This window comes from Crotalus tigris, unplaced genomic scaffold (assembly GCF_016545835.1).
Source record: "Crotalus tigris isolate CLP2741 ecotype Arizona unplaced genomic scaffold, ASM1654583v1 scf7180000018371.15429387391:27106975, whole genome shotgun sequence".
NCBI lineage: Eukaryota > Metazoa > Chordata > Lepidosauria > Squamata > Viperidae > Crotalus > Crotalus tigris.
In genome coordinates this window covers 19,627,430-19,642,591 of record NW_024096970.1, presented here as the reverse complement: position 1 = coordinate 19,642,591, position 15,162 = coordinate 19,627,430, and the positions used below count along the sequence as shown (strand labels likewise).

The window sequence follows — 15,162 nt, the reverse complement described above, 5'->3', positions numbered from 1 at the left end:
TCAAGCAAGGGTGGGGAAAAATCCATAAAGTGAAAAGTAATCATCATGGATCATTGGGGGGGGGGGGGAGGCAATCCTTCATACCTGGCTCTTTTACTGTTAGGGGAAGGTTGGCGTTGGGGCCACACACAAAAAATTATCCTGGAGGTAAGTCACGATCAGCAAATTTCATGCTGGCATAATTTTCTACCAAGCTAAGGATGGGTTGATGGCCCTTTACTCAGCAGCAGAGAAAGGTCTTAGGACAGTGTTTATCAGAATCAACCCTACTTTTCTGCCCAAGGACAAAATATGATCACTTGTTTCTTCTGTGATTAGAAACAAATTGAGAAGCAGATGGCCCATATTTTAACACTAGTTAAGCAAGAGGGATGCCCCCAACACATGGTCTGCCATATTACTTTGTCTAAGATAGGTCGGCCAGCTAGATCCCTTCTGGAGAAAAGAAAGAATTACTTATTTATATATCAAGCTTCTTAACCACCCATCTCCCTCATAGAGGGGTTCTGAGTGGTGTTGTAGAAAAAGGGATGATGGGAAGTCACTAGATGGGAATTTGGAGATGGAAAAGGAAGCCTGGGCAATGGTAGCTCTTCTCTTGCCTTTTCAGATGCGCATTTTGCCTTCTCCCCCATTCCCTGAGCAAGCTTGACCTTAAGTGTGCTGCTCAACATGCAGCAGGACAGCCAAGGCAGGGAGAAATAAAGCCATAGTTGCAACACCTCCCCTCTTCCCACTTCATGAAGAATACCCCAAACTTCAGAATAAAACGTGAGATCGTGCTAGGTTCATCATTGTTCAACATCAATATTCCCCAATCCAAAGCTCCCCAATGTGGTCTCATCACCCTTTAAAAACCAGACTGGCTGGAATACTATTGAAGACATAATCCAGCCTATTTTGAAGGCATGCAATTGAGAAAGAATGAGGAAGAAAAAGAATCTAAGAAATGTGCTCGGGGCAAGCTAATCACCTGAAACATTAAATTATTCAGGAAGAACTGTAGAATGTGTCTACTTACCCAATTTTGCCAGAAGATTCACAGATCAACCATTCAAGAGTTTTGCAGGGAAGGTCAACCCTATTCCACCCTGTCTCACTCTTTCTCCCTCCCCCAGAGCATGGCATGAATTTAAAGGCAGGAATCTTTAGGTGCCTGTATGACAAAGATACAGTGGTACAGTCAGAACTAAAGGAAGAAGTTGGGGAGCCCAACTTAGAACATAGAATGCCCAGAACGGAGTTCCGGCACCTTTTTTGGATGGAACCCTGTAGGGTAGGCAAGGCGGGTTGTATGACTTGTGTGAGTTCCAGCACTTTTTTTTTTTTTTTTTTTTACAAAAAAAGCACTGGAGGGGCTAATGAATCACACCTGTCCCAGGAAGTCACTGAGAATTCAAGCTAAATTCTTTGGAAGTTTCTACCCTGAAACAAAGCAGAGCAACAAAAGAACATCAGCCAGCAAACAGTAGGTTCTTATAAAGCAACAACTGCTATCAAATATCAATCTGAGTGCTTTGTGACCCAAAATGTTTACTGTGCCCCGTTTCTGGACAAGGTATCCCCTTAGTCACCTATAATAGCTACTGGAGGACATTTTGCAGGAATGAATAGAAAAGGTTTGGCATCAAAAACTGTAGAGTAGAAACAGATACCACCTCCTTTGTCTCAGTGATGGATAAAATCCCAAGGCAGAGATCCAGGGCTCATGGCTGTCTGTAGGAATGGTCAAAAAAGTCAAGATGGCAGCCATGCATTTGAAATTATATTGTTCTTTTAAAAGAGGCAAGATTTTGATCCTATGGTTACAATTACCATCTTGACTTTTTAAAACCCCTTTACTCCCCCCCCCCCGCCACCAATCATCCTTGCCAAGACCTCACATGTCTGAACAAGGAAAAGGCAGACGTATGTTACAGCCAGCCAGGCAAGGGAAGGAATCAGGTGGAGGGAATCAGCACAGAACAAACTGGCCTGGCCTAACAGTGGCAAAGTGTTATTTAGAATTGATCTGGCATGTTTGATTTTACCACACCTTTCAGTACGTAATATTTTGTATGTTCAAAACACAACTTATTAGAGACAGGGATGTCCATTATCACCGTTGTTGTTTGTTTTAACACTGGAAATATTGTTGATTAAAATTCGAGAGTCGCAGGAAATAAAAGGAATAGAAGTTAACAAAAAAGAATATAAGTTAAGAGCTTTTGCGGACGACTTGGTGGTTACTTTGTCGCAACCTAACTACTTTGTAGTAAAGTTATTGCAGTTGATTTATCATTATGGTTCGGTTTCGGGTTTTAAGATTAATGTTAATAAGACTAAAATCCTACCTAAAAATATGACTATTCAGGAGAAGCAGATTTTGGCTAACCTGACGGGTTTTGAAATTGTTAATAAGGTAAAATATTTGGGGGTGATGTTATCTGTTTCTAATGCAAAATTGTTTAAAAATAATTATGAAAGGTTGTGGGTCAGTGTACAGAAAGACTTGAGGAATTGGGAGAAGTTGCAATTATCTCTCATGGGAAGAATTGCAGTGATAAAAATGAATATTCTACCCAGGTTTCTTTTTTTGTTTCAAATGTTACCGATTTTGAAAAATGAGATTAACTTAAGTGAATGGCAAAAAGGTATCAATAAATTCATTTGGGCAGGGAAAAAGCCAAGGGTTAAGTTTAAAATCATGCAAGACTTCCGTGAGAGAGGTGGACTCAAGGTACCGAATTTGAAATTATACTATGATGCGGTGGTTTTAACATCAATCAGTGATTGGGTAAATTTAACAAACCTTGAGATACTCCATTTGGAGGGATGGGACTTACTTTTTGGCTGGCATGCCTATTTAATATTTAATAAAAAAGTGGATCGGGATTTTAAATCTCATATCATAAGAATTTCTTTACTTAGGGTTTGGAGAAAATATTATAAAAGTGATTTTAAAGTACCACTATGGGCTATACCTTGGCATGCGATAGAAGGAATAAAAAGAGGGGTTAAAATGGACATGGTGTCTTATACACAGTTACTTAGATGGGATGGACAAAATTGGCAGTTAAAACTATTGGAAGAATTAGTACATGAAAACATTACTTATTCTTGGTTTCAATATAGGCAATTAGTAGATAGATGGAAGATGGATCGTAAGGTGGGTTTTCTCAGAGAAGATGAAAATCTTATTAAGCAAGTGAAGGATCAAAGACTAACTTATATTAAGAGAATTTATGGGGTTCTAGTGGAATTGGATTCAGAAACAGAATTAATCAAAGATTGTATGATAAGATGGGCGCAAAATTTTGGTGAACCAGTCCTACTGGATACCTGGGAAACCATTTGGGTGAGAAATGTTAAATTTACACAAGCACAGAATTTAAGGGAGAATTTTTATAAAATGTTTTATAGATGGCACCTTGACCCACAAAAAATGTCTTTTATGTACCCTGACCTACAGCCTAAATGTTGGAGATGTGGTTGTTTGGATGCCACCTACTATCACATTTGGTGGTCATGTAGAAATATAAAAGCTTTTTGGATTAAGATATGGTGGAATATTCAGAGAACTTTTAGGAGGAGGGTAAAATTTACTCCACAATTATTTTTGTTAGGTATAGTTATTGATTGTGGCACAAAGGAGGTTATATTGATGTTAAACTTGATTACAGCTGCAAGGCTGTTAGTAGGACAATACTGGAAGAAGGAATCTTTGCCTACTCTGCAGGAATGGTTTCTTAAAGTGTCTTATTTGGTGGAAATGGCAAAGATTTCGGCTTTTTTAAAAGAACAATCGCAAGAGAAATTTTTTGCTGTTTGGGATAAATGGATAAAGTTTATACAATTTAAATTGGATATAAAAATATTATTTAGCTTTTTTATAACTTTTATTTTTATATACATACATATATCTTAGTTATACTCTCTTTTTTCATATAACTTTTTTATTTTTTTTAATTAAGCCTATATTCTGCTCTGGGAAGCTCCAGGGGGGGGAGGGAGTGGGTGTTTTGGGGGGGGGGTAGGGAAAGGGTTGTTTTGTTTTGTTTCTTGTCTATGTTGTTGTTGTATTGTTATTCTTCTGTTTTTTTGTTAAAATTTATAAAAATTTTCAATTAAAAAAAAACAAAACACAACTTATTAGAGTGGGGTTGAGCAAGAGCTTGGCTTGCACCCCAAACCCATAGATTCAGGGTATCATATCTCTGTCCAAAAATTTGTTAATTTCATAAACTGTAATTCACTGTAGTGTGTGTGTGTGTGTGTGTGTGTGTGTGTGTGTGCCACACAAAATAGTTATACATAATTGTGAGCCTTAATTTTTTTTATTCTGTCCTTCCTGTCATTTCTTTCACAAATCTGATGAGTATACAATAAATCTGCAGTGTAAATCTGAAAGATAAGGAAGGGCCCAAAAGTTCTTACGTGAACATCATGGTTGGGTTACTCTTTGTTTTTAAAGCACAGGTTTCTTTCTTTCTTTTTCTTTTTTTTGAGGAAATTTTATTGGTTTTTTTAATTCGTATAACAAAGTATTCAGGACACACCGTGGTGCTAGGGTAATCAAACATCCTAGAACAAAACATATATACATAGCACAATCAATACATCAAGTATTCCCTCTCTTTTTCCCTCCAGTAGCATAGTGTATTTAAAATATCCAATTCTAGCTTAAATTTATTCAACCTGAACCTAAGTACAGGTTTCTTGATGCCGATCAGAACTCTAACCATGGGAATAGCACCAACTGTGTCAGTTTAACTCTCTCTCCTAACCTGATATGTTGAGACTGCATGGCCCTATCATTAGGCTGCAGGAGACTGTTTTTAGCATCAAATATGGGAATGATAGCAAACTGTCAACCATATAGTTAATGTTGTTATTGTTGCTACTATTGCATTGTAGGTGTTCTGTCCTTGGATCATTTTGCCATCCTTCACACACACACCCCAGGACAACTTAAAGGTACTGGCAGCACCAAAGAAGTCCAAATAAGAGCAAAAATAGGAAAGGATCTGAAATGGTTTGCATAATTTGCTATGGTTTATACAGTGTTTCCCAAACTTGACAATTTTAAGGCATGAGGACTTCAATTCCCAGAATTCCACAGCCAGCAACGCTGGCTGTGGAATTCTGGGAGTTGAAGTCCACACGCCTTAAAATTGTCAAGTTTGGGAAACACTGGTTTATACAATAATAGCAGTTCACCCTTAAAGTATCTCAGATTTTTTTTATTTTATTTTATTTTATTTTTGCAGCAAGAAATTACCACAATTAGTCCCTTGCAAGCTATCGTATCTCTCTGCAGATCAAGCCATTATATGGAGGACCTGATTGAATTCATTCTTTTACTCTATGCTGGCAACCCAGAAGCAAAGATTTGTGAGGGTCTTGAGAGCAGCAGGGGGAAATGTGGGTTAACCTTTATGCAGGGGATAAGATTTTTGTGCTTTTATGATCTGCCAGGGTTCCTGAATTCAATGAGAAACCTCTGGCAGTTTGCCAGAAAAATATTGCCTAGAAAAAGATGTACCATGTTGTGCTTCAATCAGCTCTGTAGGTGGTCAAGGCACAAGACTCAGGGTAAAGAAAAAAAGAATGTAATAAAGAAAGACACACACTCTCTTTGTGTTTCTCTCTCTCTCTCAAAAAAAAGCAGGGGAATGTTAACTGGAATGATGCTGTTGCATTCCTTAGCAGGAGGAATGCCCTTCTAGTCTCCTTGCATTCCAGAACTGTGTTTAGAAGAAGCTGGTACCTATGGTAACGGCTGAAAAAGAATATTACAGGCAAATTTTCTGAATCACAAGCTTTCTGCTCTATGTGCTTATTATGCACTTCCAGACCCCATTAAACAGAACCATTTAAAAGTCAGCAAGAAGTGCAAGCAAGACATTTAGTAACAGATAAAACAGTTTTGGAGAAATAAGGTATAGAATAAACAACCAGACACACCAGACACGTTTGAATCTATTTTTGTCAAATCTTTCATCCAAAATACAGCAACAATATAAATAACAAACTAGATATTCTGAGTATGAATTGCAAACTAATCTATGTGTCTCCATTCACTTCCAGGTGAGGAAAGCTTTCAATATGTAGATATGGTTTAAATATCATGAATGAAGGCGAATATACGTGTCCCAGGATAATCTTGCAGGAACCAATCTGGGTCATTCACCGGGACCAGAGTTTTTGTCTCCCAAGCTTTCAGACTCGTGCTGAAGCCCATCCTTAGGGAACTTCTCTGTGTTATGCACAAATATCGTGCACAGCTTTAGAATTTGCAGAGAGTTTGACTCTACTTTCAAAAAATGTTCATTAACAAAGCCCTGGTAGGTCATGCAGCAAACGTGTGGATAGAGGTGAACAAACCATTTAAATCTGCACTGCCCAGATTTCTGTTAGTTGCAGTGCAAGCCCATTTATCTAGATTTCTCTTTGTTTGAACAGATTTCAAGTCTCCTGATTTATATGGCCACAAACCTATGTGATAAATTCTAAGTGCCTTCCGAAAATGGTAAGTATTCCAAGGTACCAAAAGCAGAAGTGGCAATACATGATAGCAGTGTTCCACTATTTGAGACAGTGCGCAAAAAGGGGGGGTAGCCTATTCTCCAAAGTACCTGAATGCAAGTCTAAAAGCAATGGATAGAAAGTAAGCAAGGAGAAAACCAACCTAGAACTAAGGAAAAATTTCCTGACAATGAGAACAGCTTGCCTCCAGATGTTGTGATTGCTCCATCACTGGAGATTTTGAAGAAGAAATTGGGTAGCCATTTGTCTGAAATGGTATAGGATTTCCTGCTTGAGCAGGGGGTTGGACTAAAAGACTTCCAAAGTCCCTTCCAACTCTGTTATTCTGTTAAAACATCTTTAGCCTGGTACCATCAAGCCAGCATAGCCAAAGAAATGAAGAATCCATATTTGGAGAATGTCTGGTTGGAGACACCTAGGGCTTTCATATCAGGTCTGCAAATGTCAGAATAGCCACTAAATGGCAGCTATTAACTTCCTGTATCTCTTTGCTGTCACCTACAGATCTTCCAACATTTATAGTTCAGATGGTGTAGCCTTAGATAAGTTCACATATTACGTTAAGAGATAATATGATTTATCTGGTTTTACTTTAGTGTGATAGGGTGAGCCAGTCACTTTAATTTATGAACCAGAGTTTCTGGCCTATTATTACATATGAATGAGACTACAAATGCCTTTTTTTTAAAAAATTAAAATATGGCTAAAACAAACCACAGTGCCTGTTTGTATACTCTTGACTAAAGTTAGAGTTTTACCATATACAATAAAATCAGAAAGACAGTTGAGAAATAGAATAAGAAGCAGACTGATTAGATTTTTTTTTCAGAATCTTAATAGCAAAGAGTGAGAAAATAGCAATCAATCTGCAGTTCTCTGCAGGAAAAGGAAATGAATATTATTGTAATCAAGATAATTTTTTTCTAATACAGAAAAAATAAGGTCAATTAATTCTAAATCTTGGCTTAACTTCTTACAAAACAACACATGTAATCTACATTTGTCTCTGAAGAATGGCATAGGATCTTGTATCCTACATGAATAAGCTGTGCTTTGTGTTATCATCTTCAAATTTTAATTCTTGAAGGAAATGCTTACATAGTCATAAAAGCAAAATATTATCCAAGGATTGAACTAACCAAGTTCAAAGTCATAATTGTTGGAAATCTTTACTTCCAGTAACAGTAGATTCTGCCACAAGAGTAAATATCTTAAGCATTCATAAAGGACGTCCCTTTAAGATCCCTTTAAGAACCTCTTTGAAGGATGCCATTGTTGATACTGACTGATAGAATATTTTGTTCTGGAGAAATGAAGAGATGAGTAAAATATAACATCTGTTTCTATAAATAACTTTCTTCTTCAATGAAAATTATTATTTTAATTTTTTTTGGGGGGGGGATCTTGGTTTCTTGCTTTTTCTGTTATGAGAAAGCACTGTAATGTATTGATCATACTGGAATATATTTGTGATATATTTTCCCTTGCTCCTGGAGCTACAAGTGGAGGTTAATGGAGTAGCATATAGTTCTGAGCATAGCTGGCTCAGGAATTCTGGGAGTTGAAGTCCACGAGTCATAAAAGAGCCAAGGTTGACTACCCCTGTTCTACAACCTTGTTTGGTCCATTAGGTAATTTGTATAAGAGCCAAGCCCTTTGAAAAGAACATAGTAAATCTCTGATATTTAGGAGTGGCACATTTTTTAGAGCTGATTAAAGACATTCAACTCATTAAGCATATGAGTATTATTTCAGGGAACTAATAAACTATATATCAACTCATGTGCAAGAAACTAGCTAATTGGGCTTTCTTTGATAAACAAGCAGGTTTGCAATGGGAAAAGGCCCAGGTTCTCTGCCTCTATTTTTTCCTTTGCCCCCAACCTCGATCTGAAATACCCTTTAAGGGATCAGATAAGCTTTCCCTTACTTTTTCAGCTCCCTCCAATGTTTAGGCTCACTACAGGCCTGAGGGAAGGCATGTACAAATTACTTTAGATTCCTTTAGGCAAGTCCAGCCAGGAGGGATTGTCCTTTCTAAAACATAATACTGTCAAGACAGTACTTTGGAAAAGAAATCCAGGACACAGGTCATCATAACAAATAGAAGAATGCAGTATAACTTCCTCTATGTTGAAGTGAAATTGTATATATTACAACAAAATAGACCATCTGAATCCCCTTTCTGACATCCTTGAAGGCACCTCTGAACATGATTGTGTAAAACTGACAGCAGAATTTCTTTTCATTTTGATCAGGAAACAGGTGAAAAGTGTAAAATAAGCCTGGTTTGTATCAGATAGTAAAGACACCTTCAAAATTATTTCCCTGCACTTGAACTCTGTCCTCAGCCTCTACATCAGTGGTTCTCAATCTGTGGGACAGGACCCCATTTGGGGTCGAACAACCATTTTATGGGGGTCGCCAAACAACGCAGTCTGCCATTTTTTTCCCCTTTTCCTTAGCTGTGCTACTCCCTTTTATTCTATTGGCTTTTGAAAGCCAATATAATAGACTCTCTTGAATAGAGTCTAATTCTATTGGCTTTCAAAAGCCAATAGGAATTGTCCAGGCTGTCTCTGCCCTGCTGAGCTCGCCAAAAGTCCCATTCTGCAAACGGTGCAGCAAGTTGTCCGCAGCGAAGGCGAGCTGTCTGGAAGTTTCCACCCCTCCCTGCTGAGCAACTACTAAAAATGTAAGGCCAGGGGTGGGAGGTGGGAGGCCGGCGGGCACAGGGAGGGTTGCTGGCACGCGTGGGGCCCGGCGGGTGTCTTACTTCCCTTGGGCTGGGTCAGCTGGTGGCCCAGCCGGTGGTCGGCCTGCTCTGTCTCTCCCGCTTGCCAGCTACGCCTTGGCCGGTGCAGGGGGCGGCATCACGCATGTGCGGCGCTCCCGGGCAGAGAAAGTCCTCGAGTTACAACCAGTTGGGTAGTCCTCAACTTATGACCAGTTGGGGGTCGCAGCATTAAAAAGGTTGAGAACCACTGCTCTACATAGATGGTAAGTGTGTCTCCTGGCCATCAAAAAGTAGTCCACCCTTCATGTAAATGATGTGGTGGAAGAAATGGGTAAAGTAAGTGCTGGAGAATAAAACACAGTCCAAGAGACAATTTGTAGAGACAGCATTATGGTAAAACTGAACAATCATTAGAGGAGAGCCATAGAGACAGGACTTTAAATGTTCTCAGTGTTTCAATTTGCTCCTGTTTGATTCAAGGTTATTTCCCCAAAGCTCCCTGTGGAGATCAACTCTGAAAGATGGAGAAAACCACATCCGATTTTGTCTAATTTCCAGTTCTCCAAGTTCCAGAATTGCCAAATTTAACTCATGCCCCAGAGATTTTGCCATAACCTTTTCTATGTCCCCAGATTCTTCCAAATTCTGCTCCACTGATGGGTTGTAATAACTTAAAAAAGTGGAAAATTTACATACATATCTTCTGCTTTTTTATAATGTAGCCTGTCTACAGATTGGGAAGTCAAAAACATCCTGGGAGAAGAAAACATCCTGGCAAATCATTTCCACACTGAGGCCAAGAATATGTCATTGACGTTATTGGGAGTTGCATTCAGCTTGAAGGAAACTTACGTGAGTTAAAGTCTCTAGCATGTTACATTTTACTATAAAGACGCCTTCATCTCTGCACAGTGGAGCCTTCTGCCAGTTCCAGACATCAGCATTACATCATACTGGATTTGCTGAAAGATTGGGCAGATACGTGCTGTGAAAATTCGTATAACTACACAATATTTAGTGTGCCATTTGTTTAGTTAGACTATTCTTTTGTTTGCCTCCTCCATTGCTCAAGAAAGATATTAAAGTGCCAGAGAGAGAAAGAAGATAAGGCTACACAGATTTCCTGGCTGGGGCGTAAGACGACTGGAAAAGGAGTTTTTGTTCAGCTGTGCGTGTTAGCATCTCCTTTTCCACCATTTCCTGAAAACAAGGCCAGGGGAAAGAAAAAAAATCACACAGACACACACCATTTTTCCATTTGCAGAGTGAACAGGGGGAAGTAATAGGCTTGTGGGAGGGAGGGGGAGGCATCAGATATCTGCTTAGTCTTCAGAGAAAGGGAAAATGCTTGGGCGCCTGATCTACCATAAATTGCATCTGGTGGTTGGAGCTAGAGCAAGTTATTAAAGTGACTGCATTAAAGTCATAATTCAGCAGGTCAGCAGTGAGCCGATTCTGCAGTCTCTCCTCCATCATCCCTCCCAAACACATTTTCTGAGAGAGCTAAACTCCAGTGGCCTGAATCAGCTCTTACAGCAGTGCTTAATGACTTTTCTCCCCCTTAAGGGAACTGAAAGCGGGAGGGGAGGGGAGCAAGCCGGTCTGCAGATGGCATCATTTACACTCATAAAAGGATGGTGCTGTCTGTGTAAGATGAGCTGGGAGGAGAAGGAATTCCCCTCTCCATATTTCGTCCCCAACGTGGCCAGAAGAAGAAAATGCATTCAAGGCCCCCTATTTCAAAATAAATTCAATTTGTCTTGACTAAGGATGAGAAAGAAGACACAATGTGTTGCTGAGTGGCTGCTGAGGTGGCGGGGAGAAATAACAGCAGTTATTGTTATTTGGATTATCAGAATCTGTTTGATGACAGATTTTTACTGCAGAGCTTTGTATAGATGCCTGATGCTATGGCTTAAAAAAAAACTTGGCTGAAACTGTCAAAATTTACAGGGAATCCAGGCAGATATATTCAATTTCAGCCAAATTACTTATGTAATCTGGGGGTACGAAGGCTCGGCCAATTGGAAAGCTGACAGTCCAGATTCAAGACCAGAACACAGTGCAATGGGGTGAGTTCCTGTTACCTGCCCCAGCTCCTGCCCACCTAGCATTTCGAAAGAAGGCAAATGCATGTAGATTAATAGGTACCACTTTGGTGAGAAGGTAACAGCGTTCTATGCATATTGGCGCATAGCTATGCTGGTCACATGACCACAGAAAATATCTTCAGACAATGCTGGCTCCCTCAGCCAAGAAATGGACATGGGCACCGTGCCCTAGAGTTTGACAGAATTGGACAGGGAAACCTTTACCTTTTTACTGGTACAACCAGCAATGTACTGAGATTTTCTTCTGATACTGAATCCACTACCTGTACAATCAGCAGGACTCAGATCTGTTTAAAAGAGTTATTGTGGATCTAATCTATATTAGAAAACCGAGGATACTTTCAGGATGAAGATTTTTTTCAAATGAGGATGCCCCAACAAGCAAGCTGCTTCAGAATATACCAGATCTGCACACAAACAATGTAAAGCTGCCTTATGTAAAGTCAAACCATGACTCCATCTTGTTCCATTTGGGCATTACCGTGACTTGTAGCAGCTCCAGAGCTTTCGATAGAAGATTCTTAGAAGAATCCTCTATCTAAGATTCTTTCAAATAAGATAAAGAATTGAACATGAGAGTTTTGTGTGCAGTTCTAGGATCAAGGTAATGACTTATCTTGTTATAATTCCTTTCCATCTACATTAATTCCTACATTAATCCCAGGTACCTCAGTATTCTACAGTTCTGTGAGACTTGGGGAAACTGAGCTGATTAAACCTGAGAAGATAGTTTTTCAGCATTTCCTATGACCTGGAAAGATGAGGGAATTGTCTCTATGACAGAGACACCTAATTCATCCCATTTCTTGGACTTACACCCTCCTCTCTTCTAATCAAAGTGTCATGATCTCCCATCCTCCTCAGTTACTCAGGGAAGTGACAACTTTGTCATTCTCTGAACACAAAGGTTAACTGAGCTTCCTCCACCCATCCACATTCAACCTGTTCTACTCTACTGAGGAAAAAAACAAGAAGCAAAAAAAAAAAAAAACCCCACCCCAGCAAGCACAGGATGAAGGAAGGGCAGGGCACTAACTAGCTGCCATTTTTGACATTGTCCCTTTGGCCCATTAAAGAGATGACTAGATGATTCCCTGGGGGAAGATGGCATGCAGCAATAAGGACATTCACAGGTGGCACAAAACTACTGCAGAAGGCCAGAGAAGTCTGAGCTAGTAACTATAGAAGTCTCTTGAGCCCTACAGACCTTCTGTCGATTTCCCACTGCAAGCTGAGTGCTGCAAGAGAAGTGCTGGTTGCATAGTCCAAACAAGGGATTATCGTTCACACAAAACTCCCTGCAATAGTATTTTCCCCCCAGGCATATCTTCCTTTTTAAATTGCTTCTGCAAAGCTGTTTGCTAGAGAACTATAAATGCCGCATTATGGTACTCTGCTATCTGGAAACAACCTGAGTTACAAAATGTTCAGTAAAATTTCCAGAAAGGAGTGTGAGCTGGCCATAAATAACAGACACAACAACAAAATCTGAGTCCTGCCTGTACAATCAACAGGAATCAGATCTGTCTGTCCCGGGATTTTGGTTTGCTAATGGAATCAAAGGTCTACCCATGTTGCTTACAAAAAATAACTCTTTGCATTGTCAGTTTATGATCCAATCTGACAAGAAAAACAAGAAAGGGTAAAGAATGCAGGAGAAAAATATAGAGCAAGAATAATGACAAAAAAGGCAATTATGTGCAGCTACTTAGAATACTTGTCTAAGGGTTTATGATCAGAATTAATTCCAGACTTACTCTGGGTATGTTTGCAACTAAGATCCAGTATCCATGCTAGTCCATGGATAAGTAATTCTTAATACAGTCTTCCAAGTTTCCCCTCCCTCCCCCAAATTATTCAGGGTTATATTCCATACGTAATATTGTAGGTCACTTCAAATATGTGCATTACCAGTTAAAAATAGAATAAAAGGTTTAATCAGTATAAACGTTGTGCAATGTGGGGTTTTTAGAGATAACATAAATGGCATTTTCTTCTGGTCCACTCAAATTTAAAGATATGTAATACAAATACTGCCCCCCCCCCAAAAAAATCACCAGTTTTAAAAGAGTATTTGATTGCAAAGTGCCTGTTTAAATAAAGTGCCAGCCTTCTGCTCCTTTGGTTTTTTATTGAGTGTTGCAGAAATGCCTGCAGAGGGAGTGGGGAATCAGAAGCTGGAGAGTGACATGGGGGGGGGGGGAGGGAGACTCTTTTGACTTTACAAGATTCCAAGAAATGGACATGTAATTTCACAATTGCTGGGTTATCTCTCAGGCACTCTAAGGACAAATAGGATGTCTCACAACCTGCTGGGTTTGTAGTCCACCACTGAGAATGGAACTGTGCCTTTGAAATGGGGGGGGGGGGAAGGGGGCAGAAAACTACCACAGTGGAAACCTCCTGAAGAAAGACATGTAACATTTTTATATATGAGTTTAATTTGCTTCGTGTTTAGAAACACTCCAAAACTGTAAAGTGTTTGAGCCACATACAATACCTATTATACAGAGGGAACCACTTTTTAAAAATGGTGTACCTAGATAGTAATCATTCTTAGTTGCAGTTGTAGATGGTTGAATGTGGCAAATCCAGCTCTGTCTCTCTATGCAAAATGGCTGAGTCAATTAAAAGGCTGAAATCTTGTGCACATTCACTTGAGAAAAATCTTCAATGAAAACAAGTTGGCTTGATTTCCAAATAAAAAGACTTTGCTATTGAGTATATTCTTTACAGGCTGGAATGAATTTCAAAAGACAATGAACTACTGTCCTCAGAGATACAAATGTATTCTTTTCCAGTAAAATAAATTACCATAGTGCACTCTGTAGCAGACAATAAATCTAGTACTACAGTAATCTAAAGATCAAACCATAAATAAAGAGCAGGGGGATTTTCTTCTCCTCCTCCTAAGACAAGAGTAACCTTGAAGTGCAATCTAAAATTAAAGTGTGGTTGCGAAAGACAAGTCCTGCAGATCCATATTTCTTTGTGAATCACGGCTCTAACCCTTCCCTGCTATTTTCTCTCACCAACCTGAAGAGAGGAGAGGATCAAGAAAAAGAAGAAGAAAAATCCCTGCTGTGCTGCATACGTAATGCTCCTCTTTGCTTTTCTCCTTTTTCCTGAAACCTAACATCCCATTTCGCCTATAATCTAAGCATCTCTGAAGGACATTCAAACAGGCACAGACCTGGAGGACCACTAGATGGTGGCAAAGAAATATGGAACACTTTAACGCACTGATGCCATCTCTTGCATGTCCAGGTACTGGTAGTCCAGATGTGGTAAGTGTCAATCAAATGAGTTTAATAACCAGCCATGACAACACAAGGAACCTAAAAATACATCCTGCAGCTTTGAAGGCAGCAGCTTTTGCCTGCACTCTCCTCAGGCCTGTTTTGCTTGGTGCTCACCTAAGGCAGTTTGGCAAGCACTTAATTTCAAAAATATTGGACTCAGCAAATGAATTTCCATGATGGTAGGTGGGGAAATGAACCTACTTCTCACATGTAATAGATGCCTGTATTTGGAAGAGACTTTACACAAACAAGTTGGCCATCAAAAATTCCCTCATACAAATTTTGGTACCTAGTTTGTCTAGATGTTTTTCTGCACCTACTTTCCATATTTCATACCTAACCATCAATATTTTTACATTATTTGGTTGCTAATGTATAATGCCATATAATATCCAGCAAATCTGATAGCTATTTTCAGCAAAATCCTAGTTTGAGGAGACATAAAGCAAAGTATCCTTGGTGAGCAATGGGCTTGCTAAGGTTT

The 15,162-nt window shown here is 39.4% G+C and overlaps 1 long non-coding RNA gene across 1 annotated transcript in view; it reads left to right on the top strand.

Moving 5' to 3' along the window:
* Positions 1-13,421, top strand: part of LOC120311749 — a 28,835-nt gene extending 15,414 nt beyond the window's left edge. Inside the window, exons 2-3 of the long non-coding RNA XR_005557722.1 lie at positions 6,445-6,511; positions 9,988-13,421. This is a non-coding gene — a long non-coding RNA (uncharacterized LOC120311749). The remainder of the gene's footprint in view (positions 1-6,444; positions 6,512-9,987) is intronic.
* Positions 13,422-15,162: the final 1,741 nt, after the last annotated feature.